Source organism: Ornithorhynchus anatinus, chromosome 1 (genome assembly GCF_004115215.2).
Source record: "Ornithorhynchus anatinus isolate Pmale09 chromosome 1, mOrnAna1.pri.v4, whole genome shotgun sequence".
Classification (NCBI taxonomy): domain Eukaryota; kingdom Metazoa; phylum Chordata; class Mammalia; order Monotremata; family Ornithorhynchidae; genus Ornithorhynchus; species Ornithorhynchus anatinus.
In genome coordinates this window covers 27,788,175-27,813,769 of record NC_041728.1, presented here as the reverse complement: position 1 = coordinate 27,813,769, position 25,595 = coordinate 27,788,175, and the positions used below count along the sequence as shown (strand labels likewise).

Here is a 25,595-nt window from a genome sequence, read left to right as displayed (position 1 = left end):
AGGATAATGACTTTGGCATTATCCTCAACCCTTCTCTGTCATTCAACCCCACATTCACTCAGTCACGAAATCCCGTTGGTCCAACCTTCGCAAGGTCGCTAAAATTTGCCTTTTCCTCTCCATCCAAACTGCTATCCCGCTGATCCAAGCACTTATCATAGCCCATTTTCACTGCATCAGCTTCCTTGCTGACCTCCCTGCCTCCTGTCTCTCCCCGACTCCCGTTCTTTTTTTTACTCTGCTTGCCTGGATCATTTTTCTAAAAAAAATTCAGTTCACGATTCCCCATTCCTCAAAATCCTCCAAAGGTTTTCTATCCACCTCCACATCAAACGGAAACTCATTACCATCGGCTTTAAAGCAGTCGATCAACTCACCCCCTCCTTTCTAACCTCGCTGATTTCTTATTATAACCAAGCCCACACATTTGGCTCCTCCAAAACCGACTCACTGAACCTCGATCTCATCTATCTCACTGTCGACTCTTCTCCCTCCTTCTGCCCTGGAACTCTCTTCCTCTTCGTATACGGCAGACCACCACTCTCTCCACTTTCAAAACCTTATAAAAACCACACCTCCTCCAAGAAGTCTTCCCCAATGAAGTCTTCATTTCTTCTAATCCCTCTCCCTTCTGCATCGCCAATGCACTAGGACCTGTACCTTTTAAGCACTTGATATTCGCCCCACCCTCAGTCTCCCAGCACTTATGTAATTTACTTTACATCTGCCTCTAGATTGTAAATTCCCAATGGGCGGGGAAAGTGTCTACCAAATCTTTTGGGTTGTACTCTCCCAAGTGCTTAGAACAGTGCTCTGCATTCAGCAAGCCCTCAATAAATACCGCTGCTTGACTGATTGATTTTTAAGTGTTTCTGTGCCAGGCCCTTTGTCAGAGGTCGTGGGTTCTAATCCCAGCTCTGCCGCTTCTCAGCTGTGTGACTTGGGGCAAGTCACTTCACTTCTCTGTGCCTCAGTTATCTCATCTGTAAAATGGGGATTAAGACTGTGAGCCCCACGTGGGACAACCTGATTCCCCTGTGTCTACCCCAGCGCTTAGAACAGTGCTCGGCACATAGTAAACGCTTAACAAATACCAACACTATTATTATTATTATTATTATTATTAAGCGCTGGGGTAAATACGGTACAATTAGTCCACACACTATTTATAGTCCACACAATAAAATGCCCAGGCATTTTATCTCCATTTTACTGATGAGAAAACTGAGGCATAGAAAAGTTAAGTAACTTCCCCAGGGGAACACGATCACTCATTCAATCAGTGGTATTCATTGAGGGCTGCCCTAAGCACTTTTTTAAAATGCTATTTATTAACCGCTTACTATGTTCCAGGCACTGTTCGAAGCGTTGGAGTAGATACAAGATAATCGGACTGGACACAGTCCCTGTCCCACATGGGGCTCACAATCTTAATCCCCATTTTACAGATGAAGTAACTGAGGCACAGAGAAGTGAAGCCCGAGGTCACACCGCAGACAAGTGGAGGAGCGAGAATTAGAACCCAGGCTAGGCCATGCTGCTTCTCGTACACCTGAGAGAGTACAGTGTAAAGTACGACACAATACAGAAACAAAACAAGTACAATACCAAATAATACAAAACATCTGCATTGTACAGCAGGCAAAGGGCAGAGCCGGATTAGACTCAGGCTTCATTCATTCAATCGAATTTATGGAACTCTTACTGTGTGCAGAGCACTGTGCCCAGCCTTGTGCCAATGCTGTTTCTCTCTCGGGACACCCTGAAGCCATCACTTGCTCTGGACCCATGAAATTCCCTTTCTAGGGCTGTGTGAACCCGGGCGCTGTGTCTAGGTATAGTGGATCTAGCGCGGCCTGGGAGTCACGAGGCCCCTGGTTCTAATCCTGCCTCTGCCACTTGTTTGCCGTGTGACCTTGGGCAAGTCATTTCACTTCTCTGGGCCTCAGTTGCCTCGTCTGGAAAATGGGGATTGAGACTGTGAGCCCCACGTGTGTCCAACTTGATTTGCTTGTATTCACCCCAAGTTCCTGGCACTTTGTAAGCACTTAAGTACCATAATTATTATTAATTATTATCATTATTAGGCCATGGTTTTAAGCAGAAGAGCTGAGCCTTGACAGTCATCCAATAATGAATCTAAACAGGATAGGGGACAGACCAGCCAGAAACTGAACACTGGGGTATAAAACCCAATGTCTGCCCACTCCAGTAAAGAGTTGAGAATCCTCCAATGACAGGCGAAAGAACTGATAAGAACTAGAACTTGATTTTTTTTCTATAGATGGTAGAGGAATGGACGTGGGAATCTGGAATGCCCAAGTCAGAAAGTTAATGATTTAGATTGCCTGGCCCAAGGGCTTGGCATGATGAGAACAATGTGACCTAGTGGAAAGAACTGGGACCTGGGAATCAGAGGGCCTGGGTTCTAATCTCTGCTCTGCCACTTGTCTGCTCTGTTACCTTGGGAAAGCCACTTTATTTCTCTGTGCCTCAGTTTCCTCACCTGTAAAATAGGGATTCAACCCGAGTTCTCCTTCCTACTTGACTCTGTGAGCCCCATGTGGACCCTGATTATCCCATATCTAACCCAGCACTTAGCACAGTGCTTGGCATATAGTAAGCCCTTAGCGAATACTACAATTATTCCCCCTGGTTTTCCTGATCAACAGTCAATGTGGCCTAGTGAATAGAGCACGGGCCTGGGTTCAAATCCTGACTCCGCCACTTGTCAGCTGTGTGACTTTGGGCAAGTCACCTCACTTCTCTGTGCCTCAGTTACCTCATCTGCAAAATGGGGATTAAGAATGTGAGCTCCATGTGGGACATGGTCTGTATCCAACCTTGTATTTACCCCAGTGCTTAGTACAGTGCCTGATAGTATAGTGCCCGGCATACAGCAAGCGCTTAACAGATATATTAAATTTAAAATAATCAATTAAGTTCCCTTTGCCCACTTCAAAGTTATTCTGTGGGCAGGGAATGGGACTAGCAACTCTGCTATAATGTACTCTCCCAAGCGCTTAGTACAGTGCTCTGCCCACAGTAAGCGCTCGATAAACACTTCTGAATGAATGAATGAAAGTAAACCCCGTTACTCCCGATTCTCTTCTATCTACACAGGGAGGCAACTTTTTTGAACCATCTGGAAAAGTCAGTCAAACGCTTAAACCTCATTCCATTTTTCCAAGAAGTAATCGTGGGCTTGGGTGTGGTCCTGGTTCACTCTCATCATCACCCATGAGGCTGAGGAGGAAATTTGCCACCAATAATCACTTGACTACCTCCTGGCACACAGTAAGGCCACCGCAAACTTTATGGCTCACTGACGCGATTCCTCTCACTCCCCACGCCTTGAAGAAGTCCCGGAGCTCTTAAAAGGAAGGGCGAAGGATTAGATTCCTTTCCGCCTCACTCCTGCAATCTCCTCCAAGAACCGATTTCTCGGTCTTTTCAGACGCAGACAGGTAACAGGGCTCGGACAGGTGTTGTTCGAGCCTTGGCAAATGGCCACGCACTGAAGCAGCTTTCTTCCACTAAATTCAATTGCTTCGCCTGGATTTCTTTCATTTCGCCAAAAGGATTCCAGAAGCAAGGCCGATGCTGGGTCAGATCGATCGATCGATCGGGCAGTGGTATTTACTGAGTGCTTAATGGGTGCAGAGCACTGTACTAAACGCTTGGGAGGGAAACAATCAGTATTCATCATTCAATCGTATTTATTAAGCCCTTACTATGTACTTGGGAAAGTACAATACAGCAATGAACGGTGACATTCCATGTCCACAATGAGCTCAGAGTCTAGAGAACAAGCAGCACTTATGTCCATATCTGTAATTTATTTCTTTAGATTAATGTCTGTCTCCCCCTCTAGACTGTAAGCTCTTTGTGGTCAGGGCATGTGTCTGTTATTGTCGCATTGTCCTCTCCCAAGCGTTTAGTTCAGTGATCCGCACACAGTAAGCGCTCAATAAATATGACTGAATGAATGAATCAATGAGGTCCATCCAGCCCACTAGTTGATCTTTGGACAGGATTCCTCATGGGAAGCAGCGTGGCTTAGTGGAAAGAGCACGGGCTTGGGAGTCAGAGGACGTGGGTTCTAATGCCGGCTCCGCCATTTGTCTGCTGTGTGACCTTGGGCGAACCACTTAATTTCTCTGTGCCTCAGTTACCTCATCTGTAAAATGGGGATTGAGACTGTGAGCCCCACGTGGGACAACCTGATGACCTTGCATCTACCCCAGTGCTTAGAACAGTGCTCAGCATATAGTAAGCACTTATCAAATACCATAATTATTATTATAATTATTATGATTGGTTGCTCTCCCTGAAAACCATTATTGAGATGGACTCTCCAATATCCATAACTGTCCCTTCTACTTCCCTCGTTTGGGCGGGGCCCACCAATTCTATTATGTTGTGCTCTCTCAAGTGCTTAGTACATTGCTGTGCACACAGGAAGTGCTCAATAAATACCATCGATTGTTTGATTCCCTATCTTTCTCTCAAACGGCCCATTACATCCCTCCTCTCCACAAAGTGACCCAAGCCCATCTTTCAACTGTCGACTTCCTGTGGTAATGAATTCCATGTCCCGGATGAAGACATGGTTCCTTATGTCTTGCCAGTCTCCAGCTTCCATAGGAGCCCCTCATCCCTTTAAGGAAGTTGGTATCTTGTACTGATAATTATCCCACTGGGCAGTGGCCCAGCTGACTAGAACCCAGGTGCCCGTACCCTATATTTAGTCAGTCGGTCAGTGAGTTGTATTTATGGAGCACCTATTGGGTGCAGAGCACTGTACTAAGTGTTTGGGTGCATAACAGAGTTGGTAGACACCCTCCCTGCCCAGGACAAGCTGCTGACTTTTTCCTCAGTTATGCCAATAAAGCAGATTTATGACTGGGCAAAATACTGCTGGACGCCCAATACGTTGCACTGAGGCCTGACTCTTACTGACTCTGATATTCCATTTGGAGACTATCAAATATTAATAATAATAATGGTACTTGTTAAGCGCTTACTATGTGCCAAGCCCAGTGATTAGTTCCGGGGCAGATACAAGTCGATCATAGTGGACACGGTCCCTGTCCCATATGGGCTCACGCTCTTAATCCCCATTTTCCAGATGAGGGAACTGAGTCCCAAAGAAGCAAAGTGAGTTTCCCAGGGTCACAAAGCAGGCAGGGGGCGGAGCCGGGAATAGAACCAGGTCCTCTGACTCCTAGGTCCATGCTCTAACCGCCAAGTCATGTTGCTTCTCTATTCCTCGTGTCAGCTGAAGAAAACGTGCGCCCTGCCCCCCTCAGCCCTCCAACAGCAGCTGAGGAGCTCTCTGTCTGCTCCCTGCATGCTCTGCGCCCACCGGGCCGATTAGAAAGCCTGTTGTTCTGCCACTTCGGACCATCTTCACCTCCAGCGGGCCAAAACATCTGGAAACTCCAACCTCGCTTCCCTCCAATCCTTCGGCGCCCCTGACATCCCTGCCAGACCAGGTATAAAAGCCGACGCTCCGCCTTTTCGGACCCTCTTCGCCTCTGGAGCCAAACAAAACATCCGGCATTTTCAGTCTCGCCTCCCCCAGTGCTTTCGGTACCCTCCTCCACACGGCCGAACCAGTTCCCTTCCCTTCGGCTCCCCTCCACACCATTTTGAGGAGCCCCCATCCCGCTCTGCTTCCCACCGGCCCGGCGGCAACGAGAACAGCGCCCGCAGCGCGGGGCCCCACAGAACCTCGGGAAAGCTAATGGCTGTGGTAGCCTTTGCTTTGGACTCTGAATCATGCGGAGGAATTCTGCACCTCTAGCCCCAGCTTCCTACTGATTTTGGCTTTTATTTTGTATATCGCGTAGTGTCTTTGCCCCTTATGCTGTTTTGATGGCTCAGTGTTTCACTGAATGTGTCTGTCTCCAGTCCTCCTCTTCCCCTCCCCCTCTATTCCAGTCCTCCCCTCCCCCTCCCCCTCTATTGATAGATTGTGAGCCCCTCAAGGGACAGGGTCTGATTCCCACCTTTACGTTCTTTCCCAGCACTTTCCCACCTTTACGCTCTTTCCCAGCACTCAGTACAGTGTTCTGCACGAAGTAAGTGCTTAGTAAATACCACAGCGACTACTAATACCAGGATGACAACGACAATGGCCATTACTATAATGACCACTGCACGGAAAACGGAATTACAACGAAAATGGGAAGAAGGAACTCCGGGATAGAGGCTGACTTCACCACGCCTTTTCATTCAACTTTTCCTTTGGTTTCACAAATCCCTACTTGAATTGGTGCTCCCAACCCAATACCTAAAAACAACCAACACCTAATGCCGAATAAAAATTAGAATCTTTGGAAATAAAACACGCTCTTTTGCTACAACAGGCCTACAGTTAAGAGTCAAAACATTTTCTGTCTCAGGGGGCAAAGGGGATCCTCTAAACTAGAATAGGTTGCAGAGAGAATAGAACCGTCCAATGGCTACAAGATATTGAAGGCAGATTTAATCTCTCCCTAGCAACAAGACTTTTTAAAAAGCGTATGCTGACTCATTTTAACCCAGAAAACCCACACACTCAAATGACTACACTGAAAAGACTGCAGTTCCCTGCCTATCATGCTAAATTCAGTGGGGTGTTTTTTGTTTTTTTTTTACAAAAGCGAATTTACCAAAAATGCTTGTCAAAAGACATGCTTGACATTTTAATTGTTTCATTTACTGTAACTAAACTGGTCTAAAAAAAGTTTCCAACATTGTACTTAAAAATAGCACAGATAGTTGTCAGTTCCTAAGCAGAGAAGCAATACCTATTTCTTTTTGATAAATCCACGTTCGTTGCCCTTTTAAATTACATTGCAATATCTTCTCCCGCTGCCCTGTTACTGATCTAAACATTTTGATCCAAGTGAAAAACAGCACCAAAGAATAGCTTCCTGAACCATTCATTCGGTAGATCGGAGACTGAAGACAAAATTCTGATTCTTCTCTTTAGTGTCCTTGTGCTGAATGTGGGCAGCTCAACCCAAAGCAGAAACAATTCAGGACAACTTTCCACGAACGCTCTGCAGAAATACAATTCATTTCTGCACCCCTTGGGGCTCTGTACAAATTACCCCCATCAAACTCTAAATGTTACTTCTGAACCTAAATGGACCTCGACGAGCTGATTCTACAGCTAGACGTTATTATTGCCACCAAAGTCAGCTGCTATATCATCTGCTTCTGAATTATCCCCCAATAATGAGTCAGGAAGTCCCTAATACTCCCAGATCAAAGCACCGCCTGATTTTAGGGATGAAAGAGAGGCACGCTTCAAGTTACGGATCTTAACACGTCTGAACAAAGTTCCCGGGATGGAACCCCCAGAATTCTGCCAGATCCCGAGGCGAACTGCAAAAACCGAGAAAATGTCAGAAACATATACTCACCAGAGAGAAGCTGCTTTCTCCTCTTTCCTAAGAACAGAGTGCCTATGGAGATAAATAAGTAGGCATTATGCATGCAGGCAAAGTGTCATTTGAATATGAGTTTAAAAAACCTAAAAAGTACCAGCCATACAAGCACAATCACTTATTTTTCTCCATTAAGCAATGATGTCCAAAAGATTAAGACCCAAAAAAAAAAAAATTTAACCCCCCCTCCCCACACACACACACCTCACAGTCTTCATTCTCATTGGAACAAAATTACTCATATGCTGACTCACCCTCTACCACTTCCTCTCACTACATTCTCTTCATACTTCTAAGTTTGGCTGGTCCAAGTTCCCAGGGTCTCTAGCTCATTCAGCAGCGATTCCAGGAAGGCTAGCCTTTACAGACTCACTGGGTGGGACGTGTTTTGAACATTCTTTGCAAAGATTCAACTGCTCGACTCCTCTGTCTTGTTCAGCCTTTCGGGGATCACCTTCAAGGAAAAATAAAAGAGAGAGGGAAAGGATCTTAAGGCTAAAATAAACATCCGAGGGTACATCGAGCTTCAAATCAGAAAACTGTGGCGTGTTCCTTTAGCAAAACCAGTTGCAGTAACACAAAATCGGGCTTGGGAAGTTAAGGATAAGTGATTTTTCGATTCCATTTGAAGGGTTTGATTTGCCTGTGTGGCTCTGCAGAGTTTGAAGATTGCACAACCCTTCGGATAGAAAATTTCCTAGAGGAAGCAACTTGTCTTTTTCAATTGGAACATTCTTATGATGGATTTCTGGCACGCATATCAACTTAAAGTTTTCATTTTTAATAAACGACCCTCTATTTCAGGAGATCTATCCTTCGTGCTCAATCAGTGGCGTCAATGTGAACTAAATGAGGCCCCGAAGACTCTTTATTAAAAATTCTCTGCTAATGAAGAGTGACACCCCACTTCTCCTGCAGTTATCTGATCTGAAAATAGAAGGTTCTCTTGAATAAGGAATAATTTCCACTTTTCAAATGGCTGGCTAATTTAGGAATGGAAGAGCGAAGAAGAGAGATTCATCTTTTCTCGGTAGACTATCTAGAAAACAGGAGGCATTTCTGTGAGTGAGCTTGGGCTGATTCATTGTTTCTAGAGGGTGAGTCACACGGGCTCATTGATGAAAATCTGTGACCTTCACCTTGTCTGGGTGAAGCACTAAAAATTGTCTGGGTTGGATAATGGAAAGCTCTAAAGTTTAAAGTAGAGGGGGAAGTGACGTTTTACCAGACGATTGGATGCAAAGGGGCATCTGTGTTCCCAAGGGTTCACTTGGTTTATCGGTAAGGGGCAGAATGCTGGCCAAGAGATCAGGAGATCTGTCTCTATTCCTCCCTGTAGAACACAGACCATCAACATTGCCAACTTGGTCAGGACATTAGCCCATCGAGCCTGGGGTTCTAATAATAATAATAACGTTGGTATTTGTTAAGCGCTTACTATGTGCAGAGCACTGTTCTAAGCGCTGGGGTAGATACGGGGTAATCAGGTTGTCCCATGTGCGGCTCACAGTTAATCCCCATTATACAGATGAGGTAACTGAGGCACAGAGAAGTTGAGTGACTTGCCCACGGTCACACAGCTGACAAGTGCCAGAGCCGGGATTCGAACTCATGACCTCTGACTCTCAAGCCCGTGCTCTTTCCACTGAGCTCGCTGCTTCTCATTCCAACAGGGGCAATGGAGGACAGTTGAAGGGCCAGTGTGGGGTGAAAACTGATGAGAAACAGAAACCTGGGGCATTTCACGTGGCGAAGAAACCTGAAGGTAGCCGGTTAGTTGGGCGGTGAACGTGACAGTGGCTACCCAAGAAGGTTAATAATTAATGATAATAATTATGGTATTTGTTAAGCACTACGGGCCGCGCTAGGACTCGGGTTGGGCACAGTCCCTGTCCCACGAGGGCTCACGGCCTCGATCCCCGTTTTCCAGAATGAGGTCACTGAGGCGCCGGGAAATGAAGGACTTGCCCAAGGTCACACAGCAGAGAAGCGGCGGAGCCGGGATTAGGTTCCATGACCTTATGACTCCCAGGGCCGTGCTCTAACCATTAGGTCATGCTGCTTCCTGAGCAGCTGTCTGCTGATCCAAGGTGCTATGATACAGTAAAGGCACTATGCTGCGGTCACTTTGGGCTTGAAGGGATTTATTGAGTGTACTTGGCAATGACCTGTACCTCTCCCCACCTACTCATTCGGAGCACTCTGGGGACATAACCTCAGGGACAAGAGAATGACAGACTGCACAGACATCTAACCCTACGATCGATTCCTTGTGTAGATTCTTCGCCCCAAAATCTTCAGGCCTGGACCAAGGCTCATCGGTCATCATTACTGCCCCCATTTATGCCCCCGGAGAGCGTGGCCTAGTGGAAAGAACACGGGCCTGGGAGTCAGAAGACGTGGGTTCTAATCCTGGCTCTGCCACCTGTCTGCTGTGTGAACTGGGGCGAGTCACTTCACTTCTCTGGGCCTCAATTCCCTCATGTGTAAAATGGGGATTAAGACTGTGAGCCCCATGTGGGACCGGGATTGTGTCTAACCTGATTGGCTTGTATCTCTCCCAGCACTTCATTTTGGGAAGAAAATGTGTCTGTTTATTGTTATAATGTACTCCCTCAAGTGCTTACTACAATGCTCTGCATACAGTAAGCGCTCAATCAATTCAACTGAATGAACAGTGCTTGGTACATGGTGCTTTCAAAGTACCACAATTATTATTTTTCTTATTACTAATAGTAAGGATAATAATATTTCTCCCAGTTTCAGTGGGGGATCTTGCCAGCGGGACAGACCCAGGAAAAGTATAGAGAGAGTCTCAGGAGTGGTGATGGGTAGCAGTGAACCATCCCCACTCTCTTTCCCATTGCTGCTGTGGCCAGCGGTGTGCATCGTGAGATGGCTGGCTGCAAATATGAGTACAACAGGCGTGTGTGAGGTAAAATATAATAATAATAATTATGGTCTTTGTTAAGCGCTTATTATGAGCCAGTCACTGTGCTAAGCGCGGGGGTGGATACAAGTAAAACGGGTTGGACACAGTCTCTATCCCCATTTTACAGATGAGGTAACTGAAGCACAGAGAAGTGAAGTGACTTGTCATGGTTTCACAGCAGACAAGTGGCGGAGCAGGGATTAGAACCCATGACCTTCTGACTCCCAGGCCCCTGCGCTATCAACTACACCAGGCTGCTTCTCTAATCATATCTCTAGTCATAAAATATCTCTGGGCAGCCTCCTCAAAACCAATCAGTCAGTCAATCAAGGGACAGTATTTTTTAAGTGCTTACTGTGTGCAGAGCACTGTACTAGGCACTTGGGAGAGGATGATACAATAGAGTCTGGTAGTCACAAAAACAGCCCTCAAGGAAAAGCAGTGTAGGTCTAGTGGAAAGAGCAGAGGCCTGGGAGTCAGAGGACATGGGTTCTAATCCCAGTTCCACCATTTGTCTGCTGTGTCACCTTGGGCAAGTCACTCTGCCTCAGTTACTTCCTCTGTAAAATGGGGATTAAGAGAGTGAGCCCCATGCTGGACAGGGACTGTGCCCAACCCCGATTATCTAGTTTTTATCCCAGTCCATAGTACAGTGCCTGGCATATAGTCAGGGCTCAACAAATGCCATTTTAAAAAAAAGGAGCTTACAATCTAGTAGAGGACCTTACAATCTGACACTGATATGCCTTTGTCTAGTTTTTACACTGGGCTTGAGTGTGGCACTTCCTTTCAATGATTTAAAAAAATGAACCACTGGGGTCTTGGTCATTTATGACGTAGGAGGAAATCTCCAATCAAGAATAAGAGAAGTGCTTCAGGTCTGAAACTTCAGGGCCAAGAATTAATTAGAGTGAAAGTGTCTCGCTCAGCACCACTTGTACTTCCTTGTGCCTGGAAAAGCGAAAGGGGTTTCAATGATTCTCTAGAATGCTCTAGAATTTGTATGGCCGTGTAGCTTCCTTGGGCCAGAGAGACACAGTGACCACCCTATTTGTCAAATGAAAATGTACATATCCGTAATTTATTTATTTATTCATCGTAATGTCTGTCTCCCCCTCTAGTCTATAAGCTCCTTGTGGGCAGGGAATGTCTCTGTTTATTGTTCTACTGCACTCTTCCAAGTGCTCAGTACGGTGCTTTGCAAAACAGTAAGCGCTCAAGAAATATGATTGAATGAATGCATGAGAATGAAAAGAAGGCTGGAAAATCGAGTACTCTGCCGGTTTCCAGCTAGGTCAAAACAATCGACCTGCACTTGGATGACCTCTCGCTCATGCCCTTCCCCGTGACTAGAACTTCCTCTCCCTTCAAATCTGCTACAACAAAGCTCTTCTTCAGGAAGCTTTCCCTGATTTTCCTACTTCCCACATCATATCCTCCCAGTTACCACCTTGGCACTTCTGGGTCACCTCCTCTAAATCTTTCCATCTACAAACAACCAGAGCACTAGGATACATATCGATTTACAAACTGTTCTATTTAAGCAGTTATCGATGTCAGTGTTACGTATTGAACTTTCCTGAGTGCAGAGCACTGTACTGAAGGTTTGGGAGAGTATACTACAACAGAGTTGGCAGAATCGTTCTTTGCTCACAAGGAGATTGCACCGTTTTCTTCCAATTTGTCATTCATTTTTTGCTGGTATCCCCTGTTAGACTGGAAGGTTCTTGAGGGCAAAAGATAGCGTCTTGTAATTTTGTTGCGCTTTCCCAAGCACTCAGCATCACCGTCCATCCAGGACCTAGGTCAGGCAGGTTCTGGATTTAGGAATCTCTTTCCTGATCTGCAGGCACATTAAGCTTGTGGGTTCATTTATTCATTCATTCATTCATTCATCCATTGTATGGTTTGAGCACTTACTGTGTGCAAAGCACTGTACTAAGCTCTTCAAAAGTACAATACAACAATAAACATTGGCGTTCCCTGCCCACAACGAGCTTACGGTCTACAGCCGGGGAGGCAGACAATAGCAACGAATAAAATTACAGATCTGTACATGAATGCTGTGGGATTATTGAGAGCTTACTGTGCGCGAAGACCTGTACTAAGCACTTGAGAAGCAGCGTGGCTCAGTGGAAAGAGCACGGGCTTTGGAGTCAGAGGTCATGGGTTCGAATCCCGGCTCGGCCACTTGTCAGCTGTGTGACTTTGGGCAAGTCGCTTAACTTCTCGGTGCCTCAGTGACCTCATCTGTAAAATGGGGATTAAGACTGTGAGTCCCACGTGGGACAACCTGATTCCCCTGTGTCTACCCCAGTGCTTAGAACAGTGCTCGGCACATAGTAAGCGCTTGACAAATACCAACATTATTATTATTATTATTATCACTTGGCTCTTTTGTTCATGAAATCTGGTCACCTCTGAGTTAGATTTTGATGTTGATTTGCCTTGACCGGCTCCAAATGTGTCCTCACAACCATGTCTTCTGCCATTACATCACAAACTATCTAGACAGACTGTACGCTTACTGTAGACAGGGAACATATCTATCAACTCTGTTAAACTGGCCTCTCCCAAGCAACTAGTACAGAGCTCTAGCACACAGTAAGCGCTGTGCTCGGTGAATAAGATTGATTCGTGGATTGATAGAGGCACAATGTTTCCAAATTCCCTCCTAATGTTCAATCCAAAGCGCATCACCTTTGGCTTGTAGGGAAGGCCTATTTGTTCCCAAACTGAGCATTTCATTAATGCTGTTAGCTGGGTGAGAAGGAATCTATCAGGCCAAATAAATTGTCAGTGACTCCTACCCACACTGTCCTGTCACGCCACTGCTATATTTGTTGGCAGTGAGCACCTGAAGTCTAAAAGAAGACAATATTATTGAAGAGGGTTCTATTTTTAAACTTTCATGAAAATGATCCGCTTAGTTTCAGCTGCTTAATTTCTTGCTCTCTTACAATGAATATTAATGATGCTGGTTTCGATTTAAACAGCAAAATAGAATATACGTACGACTGCCATTTATATATTATATATAATATATTTGTAAAAGAGAAAGAGAGTGAGATTTGGGCCTTTGCCATCATAAATCAATCAGTCAATGGTATTTATTGAGCACTTACTATGTGCAGAGCACTGTTCTAAGCACTTGGGAGACGACAGGAGAAATTAGCACACACATTCCCTGCCCATAATGAGTTTTGTCTTGTCTTGTCTTACGTTGTCGGGTTATCTCCGACTCATAGCGACTCCATGGATACATCTCTCCCGTCGTTGGGCAGGGATTGTCTTTATCTGTTACCGAATTGTACATTCCAAGCACTTAGTACACTACTCTGCATATAGTAAGCGCTCAATAAATACGATTGAATGAATGAACAAATGCCATCATTATTATTATTATACAAAACCATCAGGACCCATGTGGGGCAGGAGGGAGACCAGATATTGATTCCCTTTTTTACAGATGAGGAACCTGAAGCAGAGAGAGACACATCTCTCCCAGAACACCCCACCTCCATCTGTACTCGTTCTGGTAGTGGATCCATAGAGTTTTCTTGGTAAAAATATAAAAGCGGTTTACCACTGACTTTCTCCGTGCAGTAAACTGAGTCCCCCACCCTTGACTCTCTCCCTTGCCTCTGCTGCCCGGCATAGGTAAGTATTGACTTTTAGCAGGTGGCCTTCCTCTCGCTAGCCACCGGCCAAGCTAGGAATGGAATGGACAGGCCTCTGCTTGGCTCTCCCTCCCGTTGTCGAGACTGGTAGAGGACTGGAAACTCTCCAGGTGTGACCCTGAGAGGGGTATAATGAGCTTACAGACTAGCAAAGTCCCAAATCGTGAAGTATTGCCACCCAAGCAACTATGTTACTATCATTAACATCACAGGGAGATGACAACAGCAAGTGTTACCTGCATTCTACAGTTAGAGAAATTACACCAAAGTTTGAGGGGACCTGTTTGGGGCCACACAGTTATTTACCGCACAGCGACAGCCAGAGTGGTCCGCCAGACTTAAGCAGGACCAAAACAAGACTTCCCATTTCACCGACTAGGCCTCTTAAGCCTGCTGCTTTTGTTTTTCCGGCAACTTCCGGTACCGAGAAGGGCCCGGTATTAGAAAACTTGTGGAATGGCAGTGGAAAAGCCCCATTGATTCTGGGAGAATTGCCAAGTTCCCTTTTTTTCTGACACTGCGGAGAAAAACCTGAAATGTCATCTTGAGCCTACAGTTTACTGAGCAGCCCCGGTTTGACATTGTGGATTGTTGCCAAGGAGGAACAAGACACAGTCACTGTCCTTTTAGAATTTCTTCTCTAAGTGCTTTTGGCTGATCAAATCCGGTACTAGCCAAGTGTTAAGGGGTAAGTTTTAGGAAGGAGGAGGAGCCAAAAACATCTGAAGTAAGAATGTCTCAGGGAGGGGGACTTCAGTTCATTATTAAGATTGCCAGTGGGCCAGGGGTGGAGTAACAGAAAGAAGAGAATGACAAGAAACCAGGTAGGGGAGTTAATTCATTGAGTGCTTGCCTCTCAAATGCAGCACTTGGGAGAGGGCAATAAATTAAATCTAGTGAAGTCTTACATGCCCTCTTACTTTCCCTCTTTTTTCTCTTCTCTTTTTTGTCCTTCTGTTATTACTAGCCTTCTTTTTAACCTACATGATAGCCCCACCCTTGTTTTAATGTTGCAAAAATTAGGCAAATAAGTAGGGCAATTATAACTGATAAGACAAGTTTATATTGTAATAGAAAAGGCTACTAATGAAGAACAAAAATTAATTGGTAAAGAACACCATATCATCATCATCATCATCATCAATAGTATTTATGGAGGGCTTACCATGCGTAGAGCATTGAACTAAGCACTTGAGAGAGTACCACACAACAGAGTTGGTAGACACGTTAGCCTGCCTGCAATAATAATTATGCTATTTGTTAGGTGCTTACTATGTGCCAGGCACTATACTAAGCGCCGGAGTGGATACAAGCAAGTCGGGTAGGACTCAGTTCCTGTCCCACATGGGGCTCACAGTCTCAATCCCCATTTTATAGGTGAGGTAACTGAGGCCCAGAGAAGTGAAGCCACTTGCCCAAGGTCACAGAGCAGACAAGTGGTAGAGCAGGTATTAGATAGAACCCATGACCTCCTGACTCCCAGGTCCGTGCTCCATCTACTATGCCACGTATGAGCTTACAGTCTAGAGGGGAAGATGTTTGAAAACCCATTTGTGGCCTAGTGGAAAGTACATGCACCTGGGAGTCAGAGGACCTGGGTTCTAATCCTGACTCTGCCCCTTGCCTGCTATCTGACCTTGGCCAAATCATTTAACCTCTCTGTGCTTCAGTTTCCTCCTCTGTAAAAAAAGGGATTCAATACCTGGTCTTTCTCCTGCCCCACATGGGTCCTGATGGTTTTGTATAAAAATAATAATGATGGCATTTGTTCAATCATTCAGTCGTATTTTTTGAGCGCGTACTATGTGCAGAGCACTGTACTAAGCGCTTGGAATGTACAATTTAGCAACAGATAGAGACAATCCCTGCCCAACAACGGGCTCACAGTTCAAATGTGCCAAACACTGTTCTAAGCGCCGGAGTAGATCCGAGGTAATCAGGTTGTCCCACGTGGGGCTCACAGTCTTAATCCCCATTTTACAGATGAGGAAACTGAGGCACAGAGAAGTTAAGCTATTTGCCCAAAGTCACAAAGCCGACAAGTGGCAGAGTCGGAATTAGAACACATGATCTCTGACTCCCAAGTCCACGGTCTTTCCATTAAGCCATGCTGCTTTTCTATCTACTCCAGCACGTAGTACAGTGCTTGGCATATAGTAAGCACCTAACAAATACCAAAATTACAATAACAATTCTTTCTAAACTGCCAATGTGATTTACCAATCACGAATATGAATTTAGCATTTTAGTCATGTGGTCATCCATTTATTTTTTTTAAATGGATTTGATGATCATTAGCCATACTGACACAGACGAATTTAAACGTTTCCCTCCGTTCAAGTTCCTCCTCAAATACGCTCAAATACAGGTGCTCCTTATAATCCAAGAGAGATGTGATTCTGAAGTAATGCTCCTCATCCACCAGCTTCCTTTCAACGAATTCCGACGCGGCTATCTGTTTCGACTTTTCCTGTTTCGGGTTCCATTCGGGGAGAATTCCTACATTTGCATTCGTTTCGACGTTTCCTATTTTGGGTTCCATGTGGGGGGAGAAAATAGAGTCCACATGTTGGCTCCCAGTTAGGTCCAGCCAAACATATTCTCAAACCAAATTATCAGGCCCTGTTCCAAGACACTGCCAAGTAGTTTCATCATCAAGGAATCTGGGAAGGAACCGGACATTTAGCTTTGGAATTTCTTCAAGTTTGGTCAGGTTGAGCTGCCTAGATCGGATAAAGTGGGGCAAAGATGTGATGCTGTAGATTTCCTTAGAATCATCACCACGCACGTTTCAGAAGGGGCTTCAGTGGGGGGTTCATTCATTCATTCAATCAATCGTATTTATTGAGCACTAGCTGTGTGCGAAGCACTGTACTAAGCACTTGGGAGAGTCCATGAAATTAATAAACAGACACATTCCCTCTCCACAAGGCATTAACCAAATGCATCTAATCTTATCTTATGCATACCAGATCTATGCATACAAAATCTAATGCATAGGAGATTTCAGAGAAGCAGAAAACAAGACTAGGGCACATTTGAGGGTGAAGATATCTCATTTGGAGCAGTGGTCTGCAGCTATGGTTTGGGAGCCATATTAAAACCATATTCATTCAATAGTATTTATGGAGCACTTACTATGTGCAGAGCACTGTACTAAGCGCTTGAAATGTACAATTCGGCAACAGATAGAGACAATCCCTGCCCATTGACGGGCTTCAGTCTAATCGGGGGATCTCCTCCAAGAGGCCTTCCCCAAATAAACCCTCATTTCCTCTTCTCTCCCTCCCTTCTCCATCACCCTGGCACTTGGACTTGCACCCTTTATTCATCCCTCCCTCAGCCCCATAGGGCTTATGTACATAAACGTATTTTTTTGTTGTTTATTCTAATGTCTGCTTCTGCCCAATAGACTATAAGCCTGTTATGGGCAGGGAAGGTGTCTACCAATTTTGTATACTGTACTCTCCCAGTTGCTTAGTACTCTGTACATAATAAACACTCGGTTGATGTGACCGATCAATCGTTTGATTGATCTGGCTCTTCTGGGAACCAGTTGTGGACATTGATCTGGGGAAAGAGGGAGTGTGATGGATTTAAGATGACGCCCACACCGGCGACATAAAGGGGGTTAGGAAGAGGTGGGAGGAGAATGACACAATCGCCCAATGCACGGTGCTGACGCATCACCCCTACAACCTTTCTAAAACCAATCAATCGCATTTATTGAGTGCTTACTATGTGCAGAGCTCGGTACTAAGCGCTTTGGGGAGTCCAATATAGCAAGTCACAGCATTTGGCAGGGGATGACAGGACTCCACCCAGCTCGAGGCTACTGGGAGCAGGTGAGGGAGGGTAGGGAGGAGTCAGCAACAAGCAGCCCACCCTGGGCCCTCATCCATTCATTCGTTCGCTCAATCGTATTTATCGAACGCTTACTGTGGGCAGAGCACTGTACTAATCGCTTGGGACAGTCCAAAACAACAACAGACAGACACATCCTCTGCCCACGACGAGCTTACAGTCTAAAGGAGGGAAGGCAGACACCAGTACAAATAAATAAACGACAGATATGGACATAAATGCTGTCGGACTGGGAAGGGGGGAAGAGCAAAGGGAGTAAACCTGGGCGACGCAGAAGGGAGTGGGAGATGAGGAACGAGGGGGTTTAGTCTGGGAAGGTTTCTTGGAGGTGATATGCCTTCGATAAGGCTTTGAAGGGGGAGAGAGGAATTGTCTGTTGGATTTGACACCTCAGAGCACCTTGGTGGGGGGCATAGGAGACAGGCAGGTGATCTCAGGGGCTACACACAGGCAGCTTAAAACACTCACCCCAAATTGCCTCTAGGTCCCTCAAGATGGTAAACTCCTTGTGGGAATGTTATGGGCAGGGAATGTGTTTATTGTTTTATTGGACTCTCCCAAGCACTTAGTACAGGGCTCTGCACTCAGCGTTCAATAAATACGACTGACTGACAGCCTGACTGACTGCCTAATGAGGAACAGGGACTATATTTGGCTTGAATAACTCATATCTACCCCAGCGCTCAGTACAGTCCTTGGCACATAGTAAGCACTTATCAAATACCATTATAATTAAAATCGACTGCTTCGCAATGAATTACGCTACACTGATGTAGTAGAAGTAGGGTGACCCAGTGGAAAACCCACAGGCTAGGGAGTCAGAGGACCTGGGTTCCAATCCTGACTCTGCTACTTGCCCGCTGTGTTTCCTTGAACGAACCTGTGCCTCAGTTTCCTCAACTGCAAACTGCGGATTCAATACCTGTTCTTCTTCCTACTTAGACTGTGAGCCTCATGTGGGACAGGGACTGTTTCTGCCCAGACTATCTTGTACCTACCACAGTGCTTGATGCGTAGTAAGTCCTTAACAAATACCATAACCATAATTACAATTAACGTGTGCTTAAATTGTGCGATTGGCTCTTTGTGCACCACCTGGTCAAAGGTTTCATTTTGCTTGGCTTCTCTGCAGAAAAAAGGTGGCCAAGTGATTACTATGTACCAGGTACTCTGCTAAGCGCTGGGGAAGAAACGAGAAAATCAGGTCAGACACAGTCCCTGTTCTATATAAGGTTCACAGTCTAAAAGGGAGGGAAAAAAGGTAGTAAATTCCCATTCTACAGATGAGCTAACTGGGGCAGAGAGAAGTGAAGTGCCTTGCCCAAGGTCACACAGCAGCCAAGTGGCAAAGCTGGGATTAGAACCCAAGTCCTTCCTGACTTCCAGGCCGGTACTCTGACGACTAGACCATGCTGCTTCTTTTTTTGAAGCTCATGTTGTCGTAGAAAACTCTCTGTTCTGGAGATAAGATTCTGTTTTAATAATAATGTGACGGTAGAACTAGCCAGAGGAGAATGACAATGAAGCTGTAGGAGATCTTGTAATTCGAGCTGGCGGCGGATACCTTGCAGAGGTTCTGTTTTTCAAAAAATGAACGAAAACAGAAACACTGTATTAAATTTGTCTTTCTTCCTCCTTCGCAGAGTTACAATTTGCCAAGATAACCTCTACTGCTGTTAAATAAACATATAAAACTGCAATATCTTGGCCTACTAAATAAAAGTAAACATTTATGAGTGAAGAAGAGTATTTTTGCACAAACTTACACAGGATTAAATACACAATATCTTGTTCCAATGAAAGATCATGCCAAATGCCAAAGATAGTCACTGCCAAATCTTTTCCCAAGTTAGTGAATGAATCATCCTAGGGGAAGATGATCTTTCAAAGCGATTTGCAAGTAATTGCTGGCCAAATAACTGTTTGAATCAACCTTTCCCCTTCAATTTTCTCCAGGAGGATGACTTCTTTATGACTGCATGCTTAATAAAACACTTGAACATCTTAATTAACTTTGATATTTGGTATGTGTAGAGCACAATACCAAGTACTAGGGGAGAGACAATATAATCAGATCGACAAGGTCCCTGTCCCAAATGGGGCTCACCGTCTAAGTTTGGAGGGAGTACGGGTATTGAATTCTCACGTGACAGATGAAGAAACTGAGGCACCTAGAAGTCACTGGCCCGAAGTCACGCAGCTGGCAAGTGGCTGGGATTAGAACCCAGGTCTCTTGACTCCCAGACCCGTGCTCTTTCCACTAGGCCACGCCATTCTCCTAAGGGTGTGAGGAAAGTGGATACGGAGCTTGCCTATTGATGGGCAGAAATATCATTCCGATGATGGTGCTGTTCTAGTAGGAATGCTAATATTGGGAATGTGGAATGTTTCTTTGCTGCTCTTGACCGCTTGTTGGTCTGGCTTTACATCCCCCCCGCCCCCCATCTCCAAATAGCTTACACATCTAAACGATTAAACAAATGGAGATGTATTTCCCTCCCCCAACTTCACAAAGCCTCTCTTGTTTTTACTGATGCAAGGTGTCAGAGAGGAGCAAGGTGTCAGGAGGCAGCTGGCCCCTTCCTTTTTTAAAGGAAGTGCACTTATTAAGTGCACAAGAAGCAGCATGGTGTAGCGGATTGAGCACGTGCCTGGTTGTGAGCAGGTCATGGGTTCTACTCGTGGCTCTGCCACCTGTCTACCCTGTGATGTCGGGAAAGTCACTTCACTTCTCTGGGCCTCAGTTATCTCAACTGGAAAACGGAGATTGAGACTGTGAGCTCCACTTGAGACAGGAACCATGTCCAACCCGATTTGCTTGTATCTGCCCAAGTGCTTAATATAGTGCCTGACATATATTAAAGCTCTTAACAAATACCTTAATTATTAGTAGTAGTATTACAAAGTGGAAGGAAATACATCTCCTCCAAGAGGCCTTCCCTGACAAATCCCTCCTCTCCTCTTCTCCCACTCCCTTCTGTGCCATTCTTACTTGCTCCGTCATTCAACCTCCTTTCCATCCCCACAGCACATATGCATATATGGGTATATATCTGTACTTTATCTATCAATTTGCTCATTTATTTATTTATATTACTGTCAGTCTTCCCCTCTAGACTGTGAACTTATTGTGGGCAGGAATGTGTCTACTGTTATATTGCTCTCTTCGGCATGGCTTAGTGGACAGAGCACGGGTCTGACGGTCCGAAGGTCATGGGTTCTAATCCCCGCTTTGCCACTTGTCCACTGTGTGGCTTTGGGCAAGTCACTTCACTTCTCTGGACTTCACTACCCCTTCTGTAAAATGGGGACACAGGGACTGTGTCCAACCGGATTTGCTTGTATCCACCCCAGCCCTTAGTAGAGTGCTGGGCCCGTAGTAAGCACTTAACAAATACCACAGCTATTATTATTATATTGTCCTCTCCCAAGTTCTTAGTACAGCACTTTGCTCAGAGTAAGCGCTTAATAAATAGGATTGAACAAATAAATGAAAAGAAAGGAGTGGGGAAGAGGAATTCTAGAATTGGGACAAGAGGAAGAAAAGAGAGTGGACAGTGGAAGAAACAGAGGTGGAGCTGGAAGATTCCCAGTGTTCCACATTGCAGGGAGCCAGGAGCCAGCCTGTCTGCCCTTTGATCTTCATACCCTCCTCCTCCATCCCCCCAACTCCCTCCCAAGGGCCTGCTCCCCTTTGATCTTCACATATCTTCCCCTCAGGGAGAGCCCTTCCCTCAGTTTGGGTCAGATCTCCCTCTCATTCCCCTGAAATTCATTCACTGAGGGGAGAGGTTGCCCCCTCAGACAGGAAAAGATCTTGGGGTGGGCTTCTGGTCAGGGCAGACAACAGTAGTCCCCCCCACTAAGCAGAAGGGTGAAGATTGGGGGTCCCCAAAGGACGTCCAAGGTTGGGGGAGTGAAGCAAACCATCCCTCAGAGGCTGGAGTCTGCAATGTGCCCCCTTTAGATGGTATTTGTTAAGCGCTTACTACCTGCCAAGCACTGTTCTAAGCGCTGGGGTAGATACAAGGTAATCAGCTTGTCCCACGTGGGGCTCACGGTCTTAATCCCCATTTGACGGATGAAGAAACTGAGGCACAGAGGAAGTGAAGTGACTTGCCCAAGGTCACACAGCTAAGCGGCGGAGTCAGAATTAGAACCCACGTCCTCTGACTCCCAAGTCCCTGCTCTTGCCACTAGGCCAGGCTGCTTCTCTTTGAGGCATGTGCTTTAGAAATCAGCAGCAGAGGGTGGAAAGAACAGGAGCCTTGGGATCTGGGTTCTGATCCCTTTCCTGCTGTGTGGTCTTGGGCAATCACCCCCTCCTCTCCCCCCCTTGCAGCCCCACAGCACTTCTGTATCTATCTGTAATTTGATTTATTTGGGTTGATGTCCGTCTCCCCGGCTCTAGGCTCTAGACTGTCAGCTCATTGTGGGCAGGGAATGTGTCCGTTAATTGTTGTATTGTACTCTTTCAAACACTTAGTAGCATGTTCTGCATACAGTGGGTGCTCAATAAATATGACTGAATCAATGAGCTTCTCCATGCCCCAGTTTCCTCCTCTATAAAATAAACTGTAAGCTACCCCTTTAGACTGTAAGCTCATTGTGGGCATAAATGTGCCTTTTCTGTTGTTACGTTGTACTCTCCCGAGCGCTTAGTACAGTACTCTGCACACAATAAGCACTCAATGAATACGACTGACTGAATGACTAAAACAGGGCTCATTATCCCTCATCCCTCCTATTTAGACTGAGGACCCCTTATGGACCCCAAGTCCAAACTGATTATTATCATTATTGTTAGTAGTACTAGTAATACATTTGTTAAGCTCCTTCTATGTGTCAAGCACTGTAATTAAACGCTGGGGTAAATACAGTGACGGCAAAAAGTCCTTAAAAAAACCATAATTATTATTATTGCAGAAACCATCTTGGCCGCATGATCTCCCACCAGAACTGGATGTTTGACCACTGAAGGAATGCATCTGCTATATTCATTCATTCAGTAGTCTTTATTGAGCGCTTACAATGTGCAGAGCACTGTAGAAATAAGGGAGGCAGAGTGTCCCCTCCCCGTCACCTCCATCCCACCCCCACTCACAAAATGGAAGCCGTGCTCATCGTAGGCAAAGAACGTGTCTGCTTATCGTTGTATTGTACTCTCCCAAGCGCTTAGTACGGTGCTTTGCACACAGTAAGTGCTCAACAGATGAGATTGAATGAATGAACGGAAACAGAGAACGGGGAAGAAGACAGAAAAGGAACCCTGAAGAGTTGGTAGACACACTTCCTGCCCACAACGAGCTTACAGTCTAACAGGTGGGACTGGTATATATTAATGTCCGTTTATAAGTAAATAAATGCTGTGGGGCTGAGAGTAGGGTGAATTCCAAATACCGAAAGCCTGAGAGAAAAAAATGAAGCTGAAATGGAGAGAATGCAGGTTAAAATATTTCCCCAATTCAGGTTAAAATCCTTTCAAGAATTGTAAACTCCTTGAAGACAGGGACCTTGTCTACTTTATGGAAGTGCTTAGGTACAGTGAAAGCACAGGGAAAGTGCTCAATAATTACCACAGACCGATTGTACTATTAATCAGTATGGCACAATGCCTAAGAATGCAATAGACCAGGGCCAAGAAGGAGGAGGATTGCCCTGAGTCACCAGTTTTTTGTTAGTGGTGGTGGTGTTTTTTTAATGGTATTTGTTAAGTGCTTACTATGTGCCAGGCACTGTACAAAGCACTGGGGTAGATACAAGCTAATCAGGTTAGACGCAGTCCCTGTCCCACCTGGGGCTCACAGTCTTAATCCCCACTTTACAGATGAGGTACAGATGAGGCACAGAGAACCCGAGTGACTTGCCCAGGGTCACGCAGCAGACACGTGGCAAAGCTGGGATTAGAACCTAACTCAACAGGTCCAAGACACAGCTCCTTATCTTCCCTCCCAAACCTCTCCGGAATTTTTCCGTATGTGGATGGCACAACCATCCTTCCCGTCTCACAAGCCCGTAACCTTGGTGTCATCCTTGACTCCGCTCTCTCATTCATCCCACACATCCAATCCGTCACCGAAGCCTGCCGGTCTCACCTTCACAACATCCCCAAGATCCACCCTTTCCCCTCCAACCAAACCACTTGCCACATTAATACAATCCCTCATCCTGTCCCGATTGGATTATTCCATCAGCCTCCTTTCTGACCTCTGAACCTCCTGCATCTCCCCACTTCAGTCCATACTTCACTCTGCTGCCCTGGATTCTCTTTCTGCAGAAACTTTCAGGGCACGTCACTCCCTTCCTCAAAAACCTCCAGTGGAGATTTTTGAGGAACAAAAACTCCTCGCCAATGGCTTCAAAGCTATCACCTTGTCACTTTTTACCTCACCTCCCTTCTCTCCTCCTACAGCCCAGCCTGCACTCTCCGCTCCTCTGCCGCTGACCTCACTGTACCTCGTTCTCGCCTGTCTCGCCATCGACACCTGGCCCACGTCCTACCTCTGGTCTGGAACGTTCTCCCTCCTCAAATCCGCCAAACAATCACTCTTCCCTCCTTCAAAGCCCTAATGAAGGCTCACTTCCTCCAAGAGGCCTTCCCAGACTAAGCCCCCCCTACTCCTCAGCTCCCTCGCCTTCCGCGTCATCTTGACTCGCTCCCTTTGCTCTTCCCCTGCCTCTCCGCCACACAGCACATATGTATATATCTATAATTCTACTTATTTTTAATGATGCCTGCTTACTTGTTTTGATGCGTATATATCTATAATTCTATTTATGTATATTGATGCTTGTTTACTTGTTTTGATATCAGTCTCCTTCCTTCTAGACTGTAAACCTGGTGTGGGCAGGGGTTGTCTCTCTTTATTACTGAATTGTACTTTCCAAGAGCTTAGTACAGTGTTCTGCACACAGTAAGCACTCGATAAATACGATCGAATGAATGAACGAACCCAGGTCCTCTGACTCCCAGGCCCGTGTTCCTTCCACTAGGCCAAGCTGCTTCTCAAGTAGATCCTTTCTACTTTATTGTAGCCTACTTAGAACTGTGCTCTGCACAGAGAAAATGTTCAATAAATACCAAGGATTGACTGTACTACTAAGTACAGTATTTCCCTCTGCTTTCCCCATTTCCCCATTTCCCATTTCCTCATTTCCCTCTGCTCCTCCCCCTCTCCCTTCCCATCCCCTCAGCACTGTACTCATCGCTCAACTGTATATATTTTCATTACCCTATTTATTTTGTTAATGAAATGTACATCTCCTTGATTCTATTTATTTGCTATTGTTTTAATGAGATGTTCATCCTCTTGATTCTATTTATTGCTATTGTTCTTGTCTGTCCGTCTCCCCCGATTAGACTGTAAGCCCGTCAAAGGGCAGGGACTGTGTCTGTTACCGATTTGTACATTCCAGGCGCTTAGTACAGTGCTCGGCACATAGTAAACACTCAATAAATACTATTTAATGAATACTAAGGAGTATAGTAGAGTTTGAAATGTGTCTACCTCCTCTGTTCTCTTTTACTCTCCCAACCGCTCAGTTTAGTGCTCTTCACACAGTAAGCACTCAATGAATACGATTGATTGATTGTTTCTAAGAATGCGAGAGACAGGAGCTAAGAAGGAGGAGAACTGTCCTGGCTCACTAACGCCAGAAACCAGCCAGAGGTCAAAG

The 25,595-nt window shown here is 45.6% G+C and overlaps 1 long non-coding RNA gene across 2 annotated transcripts in view; it reads right to left on the bottom strand.

Annotated features, from left to right (window-relative positions):
• The window catches only part of LOC120638269, a 334,023-nt gene that overhangs the window by 84,630 nt on the left and 223,798 nt on the right, over positions 1-25,595 (bottom strand). For both annotated transcript variants that reach the window (XR_005659839.1, XR_005659838.1), the window contains exons 5-6: positions 7,697-7,896; positions 7,419-7,460 (exon numbers count right to left, since the gene is read on the bottom strand). This is a non-coding gene — a long non-coding RNA (uncharacterized LOC120638269). The remainder of the gene's footprint in view (positions 1-7,418; positions 7,461-7,696; positions 7,897-25,595) is intronic.